Raw genomic sequence first — 14,761 nt, 5'->3', positions numbered from 1 at the left:
TGCTGTTGCCTGGCTTCTGTCTGGCTTCCAGCTCTGCCACATGTGAGGTGATCCCAGACAAATCTCAGGCTCAGTTTCCTTCCCCTCGATCAGACAGGGATGCCACTCACCTCATGAGACAACTGAGGGTTAAATGGGGTGATGCAATCACACAAGAGTTTTAAAGTCTCAAGTACTATAAACATGTACAAATTAGTGACATTACTCATTAGTGGGGGCTTAAACACTTTCAAAATGAAAAAACATTTTAATGCCTTGGAGAATTAATTTCTTGAGAAGGGTTACATGAGGCACTAGCACAAAACAAAAAGATGATATGACTTAATGAATACTTGTGAAGGAATAAATGACAGCCTCCCAGCTGCACCCCAGAAACTTACGGCCCTAGACTCAGGAGCTCTGCGAGTTCCGTAGGATGAGAGCCTTGCAAGCTTCCACCATGCACAAACATCACAGTACCGTTTAAGCAACCCATTCCAAAGCCACTCATCAAAATGATGAGTAATGATTTATAGCAGGTGAATACTGGGTCGGGGGGGAGGGGGAAATGCTGACTTCATTTACCTTTCAATCTGTGCAAATCCGTTAACTATGGATTCTAATACTCTCTTCTTTAAAGCACTTTGCCAGGTCGCTTTTCTTCTTCCACTCCACATCCTTTTTTCTCCGGGCTTCTCACATAAATTCACCTGAGAGCCCTTCTGCCAAGTCACGTACCTGCCACCTCTGACCTTCTCAGCCGCAGCCTGTGCTGGAGCCTTCCTTTCTTCTCTCCCTTGCCCACCCAACTCCCATCCAACCCATGTCTCAGGGAGTTTCAGAAATACTATTTCCAGGTTGTCTTGATTATCTAATTAAGAAGAAGCCATTTGTCCAGAGCTGTGCTCTTCAATATGGTAGCTACTAGCTACATGTGACTATTTACAGGTATATTTAAATTTAAATTAATTCGAAAAATACGGTTTCTCACGCTTGCTGGCCATATTGTCGAGTGCTCAGTAGCTACATTTGGTGGTGTGTAAATATTACAGAACATTTTCATCACCGCAGAAAGTTCTTTTGGAAAGCATTGTGCGGGAGCACCTTTCCTCTCCCTCTACAATCTCGTTAGACAATGTGGTGTAGCGGAAGAGATATGAGCTCTGAAATTAAATGCCCTCTAGCTTTTGCATATTGGACTGAAAAGGGTGATTATGTGAAATTGTGGAAGCACCTAGCACAATACCTGCCACAGAGTAGGTGCTCACTCAATGGTAGCCATTATTAATACTCTACTCCTTGTTCAGGTAACTCCAGAGCTTCTACCTTTTCTGTTTAGCAGTATACACAAGTATCTAAAGGAAAAACAACAAAAGTTGTTTTCTTTTTTCTATGAGGCAATGTGGCATATTGGAAAGATTATGGGCTTTGGATGCATAGAGACTCGTTTAGATCCATTTTATTAGCTGAGGGTCCTGGGCAAATTAATCTCTCTCTGAGGCTCAGTTTCTTCATCTATAATATGGGAATAATAATATTTATGCTGTATTACAGTAGTAATGATGATTACAGGTAATGTATGTAAAACACTATGTCTGGCATATGGTATGGATTCAATAAATTTATTATACAAGGCAGGTACTATTAATTCACCTTGGAGAGTGCCATGTATTCAGCATAGTTAGATGCTAAGTGATTGTTGCTGTTGCTAATGAAGGTCAGGCTAATAAACCTTTTGTAGAATGTGTTAGGTGTTAGGCATTGTTCCAACACTTCTCCCCACATAGGGCTTTCTTTAGTATTCCTGGGATGCAGCTAAACTAAACTTTTCCTCTGTGGTATTATCAATTCCACTCATAACAGTTATCTTCAGTTTGTATGATAGGGTGAAAAAACCGAGCATTCACAACTCATCAGATAGATTTTAACTTACTGTCACTCAGTAGTTTTTACTATTCTAAAGGCATTTACAGAGTGGCATGCTGGATTGGCACTGCAAAGATTGGCATAAAGAACTGTCACCATCACTGTCACCAAGAGAGGCTGCAGCTAAAAATTGTGCCTGGACGGCAAGTCTGAAATATATGCCTTCAGAGCACAATCCAAAATATCACAACTTTTTTTTTTTTTTTTTTTTTTTTTTTGTCTTAACAGAGATTAGATGCATGCATGAGGAATTGGAGGGCTGGGGGAAGGAGAAGGGAAACATTTTGCATTCTGAGACCCTCTTACACATTCATGCTGCCAGGAGAAGGGCAAACGAAAATCAAATCTCTCTTGCTTCTAGCAGTTGGTACACCATAAGTGAGAGTATATTTCAAGGAGGTGTTCTATTTGCTTGAGTTGTCTTGTTCCTTCATCTGCAACTTGTGGGTCTTTCTAAAATATCCCCGGGGGAGGAGGTGGAGAATAGTGAATAACCAAGTTAGTACCCAGTCGTTCCACAGGAGAGAGAGAGAGAGAGAGAGAGAGAGAGAGAGAGACCAACTGACCAAGTAACCAAATAATGAGAGCTCTGAGTTCAATAACTGGGATTATCCCATGGCAAGAGATAAAGGATTCTGTTATCATTGAGCAGGATTCCTTTATCTCTCAGAGACAATCAACCTTCAGCCAGAGGAGTGTAACCTTAAAACCTCATAACTCAATTTAACATAGTGTTAAAGTTTGGGGGGACATTTGTCAGTGCTGGGGCTGATATAATCAGTCTGAGAGCCCCTAGAACAAAGAGCAGTGGGTGACGAGCATGTCACCTCTCTGCACATTCGTTTCCTTGATGAACAAGGAGCTATTAGCTGCAGAGAAAGCATTATCTAGGTGAAGAACGATGCCGATTGTTTTAGCTGCTTCTCCCGAAATTGTGGAGTAGAACATAGGGTCCCAGCAAGTTACGGAGCAGTTTTTGTTACCGTGGTGTTGAGGATTTCTTAAAATTTAAGTTTAATTTGGGAGGGTATATAGACATATACCTCTTCCTCAACAGCAACCAGGAATCAATCTGAGACATAGATCTCTTTGTAACCTCTGCTCTTACCTCATTAAATTAAAAAGTTTTAAAATAATCATATAAGTCTTCTTAAAAGTCTAGTTGGGCTGAACACTAGCTTCTAGGCAACATTCAAGGACTAGTTAGTAAAACATTTAAGGAAAGGGAGAATGTATTCACTGGGCACGTGGGTTTTGAAGGAGTAGGCACCGACTTCAAAATTTAATTCTCAATAAAATATAAACTTTACTCTAATTACGAACTTCTACACAAAATGTTATTTCTCAATTCATCTGCCCAATAAAATTGTTTGCCACTTGACAGTTTCTTCACATTATATTTTAACTTAATCATTGCTTTTACTGACTCTAAAGAGAAATGGAACCTGTAATACATTAGCAAAAACCACTTTATAATTTTAGTTTGTTTTTTTAAAAACTACAATTTTTAAAATTACATTCGTTTTTTAAAAATATTTTTCTTTAATTTTATCATTCAGCAGAGTTTGTAATATTACTCTAGCTTTAAAATACTGATGCAATTTATAAAAGAATAACACTATTAACTCTTCTCTGAATGTAGGCTTCCTAGCCTTCAGATACAAAATTTTGTTCTTACTTTTGCTGAGTAGGCTTATTTTTATCATTTCTTTTCATATGTTCTCTGGATATGCTGGATCAAGGACCGATAATTTAAGTTACCATCTTAGAAATCCAGAAACTTTCATGTAACAAACTCATTAAAATATATTTCAGAAACTGACTCAGACAACAACATAAAATATCTGCCTTTTATCATTTAAAAATGACCAGCATATTTCATTTTTAAAGGATAGTAAAAGTTTCTTAATCAAAAACTTCTCAGGGATTTTTCACCACATGGATTTACTGCAAACCTGCTATTTCTGCCAGACCAGTAAACCTGCCAGCCCACCTCAGTCAATATCTCACGCTGAGATGCCATGTTTTAAAAAATCTCCCTGATCAGGTAAATATTATAGGATATATTCTTTCCTAACCCTGCAGATACAGCTTTCATGGAGACATTTATGAGACCTGAAAGGACTGAGGGAAAAATAAAACCCATACTGCTTTTTAGGGTTTTTTTTCTAAATTCTTTATTGGAATTCCAATAATTCATTTAGCAGTGTGCAAAAGATTTCATAAAAATCTTTTCCTAATTTTACACCTTTGCCATATATTGAAAATCATACCCAGCATGCTCTTATATCATTTGGACTGAAAAACAGAATATGTTAAAATTACTGTGAGTGATAAGTCGGGTAAGAGTTTAAAGGACATTGTAACTAAATCAGACAGAACTCAATTCCTGCCCATTTTATATAGGAAAAGAAAACTTGCAAGTTGTGAAACTTTTGTACCTCAGTCTGGCTTCTGCAGTGCTAGACCTGGGTCTCTGCAATGTTGCGTATAGTGATTTATACCGTAGCGGTCATAACTGTAATATACAGTATACCACACTCTAATCATCATAAGTGAACTGTAAAATGTGCCTCAATACTCACTCGACTCTTAGAATTTACCATCTCGCCGCTTGTATCTTTCCAGCAATCCCCCCTTAACTAACTTCCTACAGCAAACAGGTAAACAAAAAGAGTATAAGAAACAACAAAAATGCTGAAGGAAGACCATCAGATATAAAAGCTAAACATCTTAAAAGTTTATAAATGTTATGTGCCTTCACAAGCTAGTCCCAATTTATTTTTGCCAGACATAATTTAGTGGAGTAACCTAACCTTTCTCACTGAACTAGAATTAATACCAACTTTTCCAACATTTGTTCTAAATTTCTTTGCACCAGATATGCAAAGTCATTACTCATGCATGTACTTTTCTCTCCCAATTAGATAAAGCTGGGACCTCTTTCATAGCTGGAAAACGTTTTCTGCACTGGTAAGACAAGCTATATGTATTGTCTCTTAACGCTAAATGAAACATATCTTTTTTTTCAAAGTTAACATATTTAGAGCTAAATTACAGTACAATTTGATAAGTCATTCATCGGACAGACACAAAAGCACCGAGAAGCTGCTTTTTTGAAAAGCAGGATTTGATCAAGTTAAAAATGCAGTAAAAAAGTCTTCCCTGTTTGGCTCCTTCTTAATGTCTCTCATCCTAAATGAAAGGGAATTTTAATGAATTGCAAATTAAGGGGGAAACACTTAAAAAGCAACACTATCAAATTTAAATAAATTTATTATTTTTGGAGAAACAAACATGCAAAAGATTCCATATGAAAAGCTGCTTGAACTGCCTTGGTGTTCCTTAAGAAAATTCAGAAAGATGCTTGCTTTACAGCTGAAGGTATTTACACATAGAGAGTGAGAAAGCAAGGAAGAAACAAGTAACTTGCTTTCTTTTCAGCTTCAATGACATGATAAAGAAAATAACTATTCTTTATAATAAGACACTTAATAAGAACTCAGATGTAATTTCTAAGAAACTCTCTTCGATACCAACAATGACTATGATACTCCCTCTGACACCTCTTTATAGCTAGAAAAGTCAAACTTCTGCAAAAATTTCTCTATTATACTATATTATTATTAACTGTAATTTCCAAGAAACTGATCATTATACTTTCCCCGTTTTAATGCTAAAATAAAGAATTCAAACTCTCAAACTGACTAGTAAATTTGGGTTAATAAATAACTATTCTAAAATAAATCTTCTTCCAAGAGCCAAGGAAAGACAGATCTCTAGGTAGGAACATACATGCCGGAGAGCTTTGTGAAAATACATATATATGACTTAAAATCGATAGTCAAAGAATGTATGTCCAAGAGCAGTCACAATTTTTTGGTGAACAAACCAATCGAAATATACGTGGTGGTAAATAGCACAGGGATAAGTAAGGGCCGTTTTCCGTTTCTCCACTTTCCATTTTTATGAAAATCCACAACTTAATCTGTCTCATGAAAAGTGCAGCTTTACGTGAAAAAAAAAAAATCAGATACAGCAGTTGCTTGAGAAAGCTGACACAGATCAGAAAATCAGGTTTAAAGATCACCTAAACTGATTACAGAGAAATCTCAAAAATGTTGTCAAATTATTGTTTTTTAAAAAAAATATATAAAAATTATACTATTCCTATTAAGACCCATACTTTGTTATTAAGAGGTTTAGGTTTGTTAAATTTTGTCTTCAGAAGCTCAGAGGAATGTCAATACCACAGATTAATAAATAGCTGAGATTAAAACTTTATTCATACATCTTAAGGGGGAAGCACACAAATTGAATTAATTTCCTTATTTAAAAGAAAAAAATTATCATCTCTTCAAGTAGGGAAGAAAAAAAGAGAATCAGTCAAAACTATCAGTTTTCTATTTAATATTTAAATCATTACAATATTCTTACTTGTTTCACCTGTGACCAAACCCTTTTCATTTTGTTCTGCTATCTCTATGCCATTCCTCTCTTGCAATGCCTTAACTGGTGCAATATTCAATATCTCCCTTTTGGAAAAAAATCTAATATTAAAAAGCATGGTCCCATATTTATTTCTAGAGTTCCTGGAATTTCCAGATAGGACCCCATATTTTCATTAGCACGTGACCTGAGCATGAAGGCAATCGACCTAAACCATTACTCAAGTTTTTTGAGTATCTCTAAAAAACAAAACAAAACAAAACAAAACAAAACAAAACAAAACAAAACTACTTAGGGGCAGTGTTTAATTTGAATCTCTCTCCTTCCTGGATTATTATGTAAGGCATATTAATAACAATCCCTCATTGGTTCTTGTCTATATACCAACTATTCCAAGACATAGGTGTTACCTTTCGTGGTGTCCTAGAATAATAAATGTAATTTTGTGTTACCTGTAGAAATTTCTTTCCATCGGCAAGATACATGACCTTATTTGCATGCCAGTTCAGTCTTCCCTTCAGCTATATGCTACTTACTAGGCCTTTATGAATATCTAAAATGCATCTACCATAGAAAGAATGCTACGGTCATAAATTTAAAAACTGGTCAAATTAATATGTTATAGAGGATTTAGGATATCTGTTTAACTCTGTCAGAAATGCTAACCACATGCATTTAGAATGGCAAAGAAAAAAATACCTATAAATTTGGTTTAAAACTCATATCCAAACCTCCTTTATTTATCTATTTAGGAATATAAAACCTTCAAGATGATAGTTTTATTTTATTTGTCCTCATCCTAACTTACATAATAAGAATATACTGAAATGACAGTTGTAAGAAAGTAATATCTTTTAGGTTTTAGGGCATTAATAAAATAAAAGAACAGGAATTTCTCAGATCTTAGTGTATGTGTGCATGGGTACATATATAGGGATATACATGTGTGTATAATTTTTAATTTTTTTGATTCATTATCTATGCTCATATGTTGAGAACTTAAGCATTTCAGCCTTCCTCAGCAGCTAAAACAAAATAATCTAGGAAAGCCCAAATGTAGTATTTTCTTTTACCACAAGAGGGGGCTAGAGAATTCTGATCTCTTCTAAGGTCTGTAAAACCCTCTTAACTGCTACTTTATAGACATTCAATTACAACAGGCCATAATACATTAAGGCATTAAAATACACATATATCCCAACATATGCCAAAGCAAGCACTACACTGGCGTGCCCACCAGATGATCACCAACAACAACATCAAATAAGCACTTAGGCATCTTCTAGTGGTTTATATGAGATTTCACGCTTTAGCACTTCCTCCCCCAAAAGGCAGCTCTCTTGGTTAGGTGATCCCCTTGGAATGGAAAATATCAAGGAGTGTGATAAAATACTCAAAGACTAGAGACTATGGCAGGGGCAGAGTGAGGCAAGGATTAAGAGAACTGAAATTTATGTAGTTTGGAAAAGTGAAGACTCTGGGGATAAACGTTCACAGTCTTTAAATACCTTCTAAAGGTAACAATATAAATGAATTAGGGGAATTATTCAGTCTCAGAAGATGGTATAGAAAAGAGCAATGGCCTGAAACTAAGGAAAGAAAAGTTTAGGTTAGACATGAAGAATAAATTAGTAATAATAGTTGGGCGGGCAAGATGTCCTGCAAGGGAAGGATACAAAGCATAATCGCTGTATTTGATAATTAATTAAATGAGATATTAGTAAGAATGATGTGAATTCATTAGAAGGGCTAGATTAGATAACTCAAGTGATTTTTTTTTTCCCCTAAGCTGTGACAATCTCTAGGCCCAACTGTGTTCTTGGGCATTCATAAATGTCTTTCAATGATGATAATGATCATTGGTAGAGAGAAGAGCTCACGATCCCGGTTAACCCTATGTGCTGTTGATTAAAAAAAAAAAATCTGAGTATTACTATAAAATAACTTAATTATAAAATTAACCACAGCAACAATGTTTATCTGTCAGAGCACTCCTTTAAAATATACTGTGCCATATAAGTTATACCCTGAAGTTTTATAGAAATGGATCTATAAATTGGATAAAGGCTTCTATAAGTGAAAACTTTCCATTAAGGAACAATTCCCCTATAAATCCCAATTTTACAAGCCAGAGAAACTACTCTGTATAATCTTTCTTTCCTATTAGACTAGTGTATCTGGGCTTAAGCTACGTAGGGCCCAGCAGAAAAAAAGGCTGTCACTCAAAGTCAGAAAGGCAATCTAGAGCCTAGGTGTAAAATGATCTGTGAATTCAACAATCTTTTCCTAGTAGAACATAATGTTCTAGATTAACAGGTGCTTTCACGTTGTTTTAAACAGCATTACTAACATTTACTTTTACTTGAAAAGTCAGAGTTCTATGACAGGCCAAAGAATTTACGGACAGCTGAAAAACAAAGATCACCAAAGCATGAAGAGTTGAAAAAATATATATGAATAGAAAGAGTATAAATATAACTGTATATTTACATAAACTAAGTACATGTATCTATATCACACCTGAGAGTATAGAATTCCTGAGCTTTAGACATGATTGTCCTAGGTCAGTTAGCTAACTCTCAGGTGATTCAGTGTTCATCTATAAGGCAGATGCTATGTTTAATTATAATGCATTTACAGATTCTAAGAGCAAGGTAATTAAGCATGGTATATAAGATTTTCTAATAAACAGCACACAAAGATACATAAGCTCTCCCCACTTCTGATGGATTTATATATCAATTCGATAAATATGTTACATTAGCAACCAAAACATGGCGTATCATGCTACCACCACTGTAATGACCACACACACACATCTTCAATAACCATATACTGGAACTTTCACATTACCATTAGAGTTGCTGACTCTTTTTAGAATTTGGAGAACTCCAAGTTGGAGAGACAAAGAATACTCAAGGCAGTATGAGAAGGCTTAATCTCATTTGCCACGTCACTCACTTGAAAATAAACTGTTTGCACTTAAAAATGGCCACTGTTATTTCGCCCCTAATTATAGTGGAAGCTCAATAAAGGTTTGACCTTTCAGAGAATGGACTTCTGTGCACACTCCCAGCCTGGAATCGACTTCTAAAAACACTTTGGCCACAGCGCAGGCCAAATATTATCTTGACTTTCTTCCAAGCTTGTAAGTCTAACCAATTGTTTTTTTTTTCCCCCTGCAAATTCTGTCCCTGATAATCAGCACTTGATTATGTACTGTATACTTTGTTGTGGGGGAGTCTAATCTTTTCTCTTCAACTAGATTATTTGCTCACTTAGGAAAGGGATCATATCTTATTCCTCTTTGTATCCTCCACACAGTCTCTAAACTCATGACTGAATAAAAGGACATTCAGTATAGGTATTCAATAGCCAACTCTTCATTGGCAGTATATTAAAATCTATAACATGGACAAAAAGGCCAAAAAAAGATAACTAATTAGTTCTATGTCAAATCAATTCAGAGGCTGATAGTATGCTTCTCATCGTTATAACTGCTAGCATTTATGGAACTCTTTGGGATTCTTAATAAAATGTAATACCCCCAAATCATTCTGGGAAGAGAATAAGAACATACAAAGGCCAGAGAGACAACTGTGTGTCTGAAGAACTTGCAAGAAATAGCCTAAGAGCCATGATCAAGTCTCCTGCAAAGCTGTTGGGGACTGCTCTGAAAAGCTTGTTGAGATCATGCAGGTGAGGGAAGGTGTGTAGTGTGGGTCTGGGAAGGCCACTCCCAGGCGGTGGTCTTGGTTTCCATCCTGGTTCTATCTTGCTAGACATGAGATGTAGGAATTTAGCCTCTTTAGAATTTAGTTTCCTCTTTGGTAAAACAGAGATTAGATTAGGTGATTACCAAGCCTCTTCCAGCTGTAAAATGCCATTATTCTATATAAAACTTTGGGTTAACTCTATAGAGTATATTATAGTGAAAAAAAGCGTGACGGAAGATATCCAGCCATCAACACACGAAAGAATACTTTACTGGGTACTGGACAGAAGGTTAGACTTTAAACATGTACTAACAGCCCAACATGCCAGGCTGAAGAATGAAAAATGGGTTGTTCATAGACAGATAATTGTTATTGTTTTTTTATTCTTCACAAAACATGTATAATCCTTGGTAATCATTTGTTTAAGTTATATAAATTACTGTCAACTTTGAAACCCAGTTTGTCATCTTCATCTGTGATTTATACCAGACTATATAAACGACATGATGTCTTCGATCTAATAAGACATTTATCTTCATGAAGGAGGCCACTGTGATCCTGAGTGACAGCTTACTTACCCTTATCACAGTTAACTCAACATTGAGTCCTTAATTTCTCCCAATGATCTGATCTGACGGACTCACCTGAAGCCAACAGAAACTTGTTCACAAATACCATGCTTATGAAAGTATGTGTTTTACAGTAGGATTTGTTCTTTGGCTCCAAAAACACAGATGTGGAAGGAAGGAAGCTTTGCGTTCTTCCACAGTGCGTACCATAAACACACACACATAAACTCCATCAGGGTTGACAGGAGTCATGTGCCTTTACTAAAGAAAAATATACCTGTGAGCAGCAAAGATGAAAGCAACTGTCTGAAGAATAAAAAGAAAATGAGATAAATACCGTTTGAATGCATGTATATATGCATGTATATTTATTTACATATTTGAATATGGAGAGCGACTATTTTGAGTCATATGCATTATTTTCACATCATAGAATAAAAAGGAACTAAAAATTCTAAATATCTTCATATAGTTTATGTAACTAAACACACACACACACACACACACACACACACACACACACAGACAAAAATAGTGGGCTTGACCCTATCAGTGAGAAGGAAGCAAATAACTTGTTGTATTTAGGCCATTAACTCTCTCCACCTACTAGGGTACCAATGACCGAGCCTGCAATAGGTTTCTAACATTCCAAGTAGAGCAGCCCTAAAATATGCACATTTTCTTCCAAAGTCATCTGCAGGATTTGGCCTAAGATTTACCTGATCAGTAAGGTCACTTACTGCTAACCACTGCGTCGTTAATTCACATACCTCAGTAAACACTGTAAGATGTGCAGTTTATTTATTCTGTGACACAACATGATTTAATGCCAAAATCAGGCCTCATACATGACTCAGAGCAACAGGGGTCTCAAAGTGGCTTGTGAACAAACATTTTTTTTTTTACTCCTTGAGCGGAAAGTCTATCAGGGGTGCTATGAGTAGACTAGCTTAATAAATGGAAATTCTAGAGATAGGATTTCAGTTCAATAAGAGGAAACCTTTTAAAACAAATTACAGGTCTTTATAAGTATCTAATAACATGACCTTGAAAATGTAAAGCAAAACACAGAAAAATGGATAAATCTACAACTATAATTGGAGATTTTAATGCCAAACTTTCAGCAGATAAAAGAAAAGCCAGGATATAAAAGATTTGAAGAATACTATTTATAAGTATAAAAATAGTGAGTGTGTTAAATAAATACTGGGGGAGCCACACAGCACATAAGCATAAATTGATCATTACCAGGCCACAAAAGAAATCTCAACAAAGTCCCAAGAATCTAAATAATATGTTCTTAGACTGTAAGAACATAATATATGTTCTTATATTAGACTATAAGACTATAAAACTATATTAGACTTAGACTATAAGACTATAATATATGTTCTTAGACTATTTTTTCAAAATAGAAAAGCAGGTTTAAAAATCCCTGTAAACTAAAAACAAACCAAAATAAAAACTGGGAAAACACACACACACACACACACACACACACACACACACACACACACGCTTCTAAATAACACATAGGTTTAAAAGGATATCATCAAAGGAATTACAAAACACTTAGAAAGGAATTGTCAATTATAATGAAAGTAGCACATATCAAAGGATGCAGTTGAAGTGGTATTTAGAGGATAGGTTTTAGCTTTGAAAACATTTATTTTGTAAATGAACACTATATTTGGTGGAATAAAAGCAATAAGGAGAATGATATGTAAAGCCCATAAGAATGGGTGTTTCAGAGGAAAACTATGCAGCTAAACAAAACTCTTCACAATGCAGCACTCTATTGGAACCCTACCCTCCACCCTCTACCGGTGGATTGGGTACTCCATTCTTGGCCAAGTAGTTAATTTCTCTAAACCTCAATTTTTCTTTTTTTACTTGTAAAATGGGGATAACAGGATCTTCTTTAGGCTGGTTTGAGAATTAAACAAGATGATCCACAACAAGCACTTAGGGTAGCACAGTGCTCAATTAATGGTTCCTGCTACTATCATCCTTTCCGACTCCCAGACGGCATGATTCTAACTTTGGTACAATGAAATTTAAGACAAACATGAATTCCAGCCAAAAGAGTCTAATCAATAAATTAAGTCCATTTTTATTTCACAATACTAATATAGTTTTATTGAAAATACATTCTTCCTGCCATTAGGGAAGATATTAAAATACTATTCTCTTCCTATTACTATAGAAATGAAACACACAAGGATCAACAAAAGCTAGTCTACTGTTGTTCATAATATCAAATCCAAAAACAGACTTCTATTTCAGAACTAAAATGAAAACAGAAATGTAAAAACAAGAAAAGTGCTAAACATAAAGCTGTGAAAGACGGATTCTCTTCATTTTCAAAATGTTCTATATATTTTCTAATGTACCTTTCAAAAGGGGCCTGGAGTTGAAAATGGCCTCTGTTAAATGGGTCTGCAATTTCTTTGAAATCAAGTAGCATATAACAAATTGATCAAAAACAGGTTTTCACATATTCATTATTACTCTTCTCCAAAAACGGTTATAGCTATTTAACAATTCTGATTCTATTTTTCATTTCACTGGAGAATAAGAACTTTCTCTAACTTTTGACAGCCTGATGTAAAACTAAACTCTAAAAACATTCTTTCTTACTTCTTCCCAGATTTATTTGTCCAATATCCATTCATTCCTTTTTCTTTAATTATAATGTGATAATATATAATACATAATAAATAATATACCGTTACAGACTCTGGGTTTCTTCTCCCAGAAAATAATTTTATTTTCTCTTTTTCTTCCAGAAGGAGTCACTATACCCTGTTTATAGAGTACCTTCCCCAACTGATCTGCAAAATATATATATATGTACACTTATCTTTTAAAAATGTATACTAATGAAATAATTTTATGGACACATTAAAATCCATCGTATATTTTGGACAATGAAAGCAATTAGATCTTGAGCTTCATAGCTAGCTGGCTTTTGTACATTAATTATATCCAGTGTTTCATAGTAAACTTCAATATGGTAGAAACTACGCCTCCTTAGGTTTAGAAATCTAAATGTTATTACTTGTTAGTAAGTTTTCATTCCCATGCTGTGACTATGCTCTTATTTGTGGGTGTCTCTCCATAGGGTATAGCCTGCTGTTCTCAGATTGAGGGCATTTGCAAAGGAAAAGGAGAAGAAATTGTGATTAGGTAGCAACATGCTCTCATTTTTATGCATGGTTTAGCCTGTAACCTTGGTTTTCTTTTTTCTTTTCTTTCTTTCTTTCTTTCTTTTTTTTTTTTTTTTTTTTTTTTTTTTTTGAGCTGTGCACCTGGCCAGGTTTCTATATGCTTCTAGAGCTCTTTGTAGCCTTCACAAAAGCATGATCCAAACACGACACGCACCATGGTTATTGCTTCTCACACTGACGTTATGGGTGGATGGGTCAGACCGTGTGTCCTTTTATAATTGTACATTTAGGATACTGCTCTGGCTGGAGGTGGAATTCAACAAAGCTGAAATATTTTAACAGTGACATTTCATTTCCTAATAAAGATATAAAGTTCCAAAAGTCTAAAACAACGGACACAACAAAAAAAGTCAAAGAATATCTTTTCTTCCTAAAGGATCACCTTAGCTATTTCCCCAGCAAATGAAGACATTTTTATATTTGTTCATTTGTCTGCTCATAATAGTGTGTTTTCCCAATGAGATGGTAAACTCCATAGGACAGGGACTATGTCTGATTTTTTTACTGCATATTTCACTTACTGCTTAGCACAGTGCCTTGGTAGTACCTTGTAATCTCTAAATAAGTATTTAAAATAATGAATAAGTAGCATATCAAGTGTTACTGTTCTCAATAATGGTAAAATCTAGTTATGTCTAGGATATAGCATTTACTGAAAATTTTAACATCTTTAAAACCTCCTTAATGTCACAGGAAATGTATATATCTTTACTTTTTAGGGGAAGGAAACAAACATTTATCGTGCCCACTATGCATCAGGCACTCAGGTACTCTGCTGGTTTCAGTGCTTTGCAGAAGAAACTCATATTAAAACATTATCTCCCTCTCTTTTTTTCCTCTTTGCTCCTTTGTTTCTTAGGTTCCACATATGAGTGAAATCGTGTGGTATTTG

At 35.2% G+C, this 14,761-nt stretch overlaps 1 protein-coding gene across 1 annotated transcript in view; it reads right to left on the bottom strand.

Moving 5' to 3' along the window:
• The window catches only part of SKAP1 (src kinase associated phosphoprotein 1), a 280,282-nt gene that overhangs the window by 184,797 nt on the left and 80,724 nt on the right, over positions 1-14,761 (bottom strand). The window lies entirely within an intron of this gene.

Source organism: Leopardus geoffroyi, chromosome E1, assembly GCF_018350155.1.
Source record: "Leopardus geoffroyi isolate Oge1 chromosome E1, O.geoffroyi_Oge1_pat1.0, whole genome shotgun sequence".
Taxonomy (NCBI): Eukaryota; Metazoa; Chordata; class Mammalia; order Carnivora; family Felidae; genus Leopardus; species Leopardus geoffroyi.
This window is presented reverse-complemented; position numbering and strand designations above follow the sequence as displayed.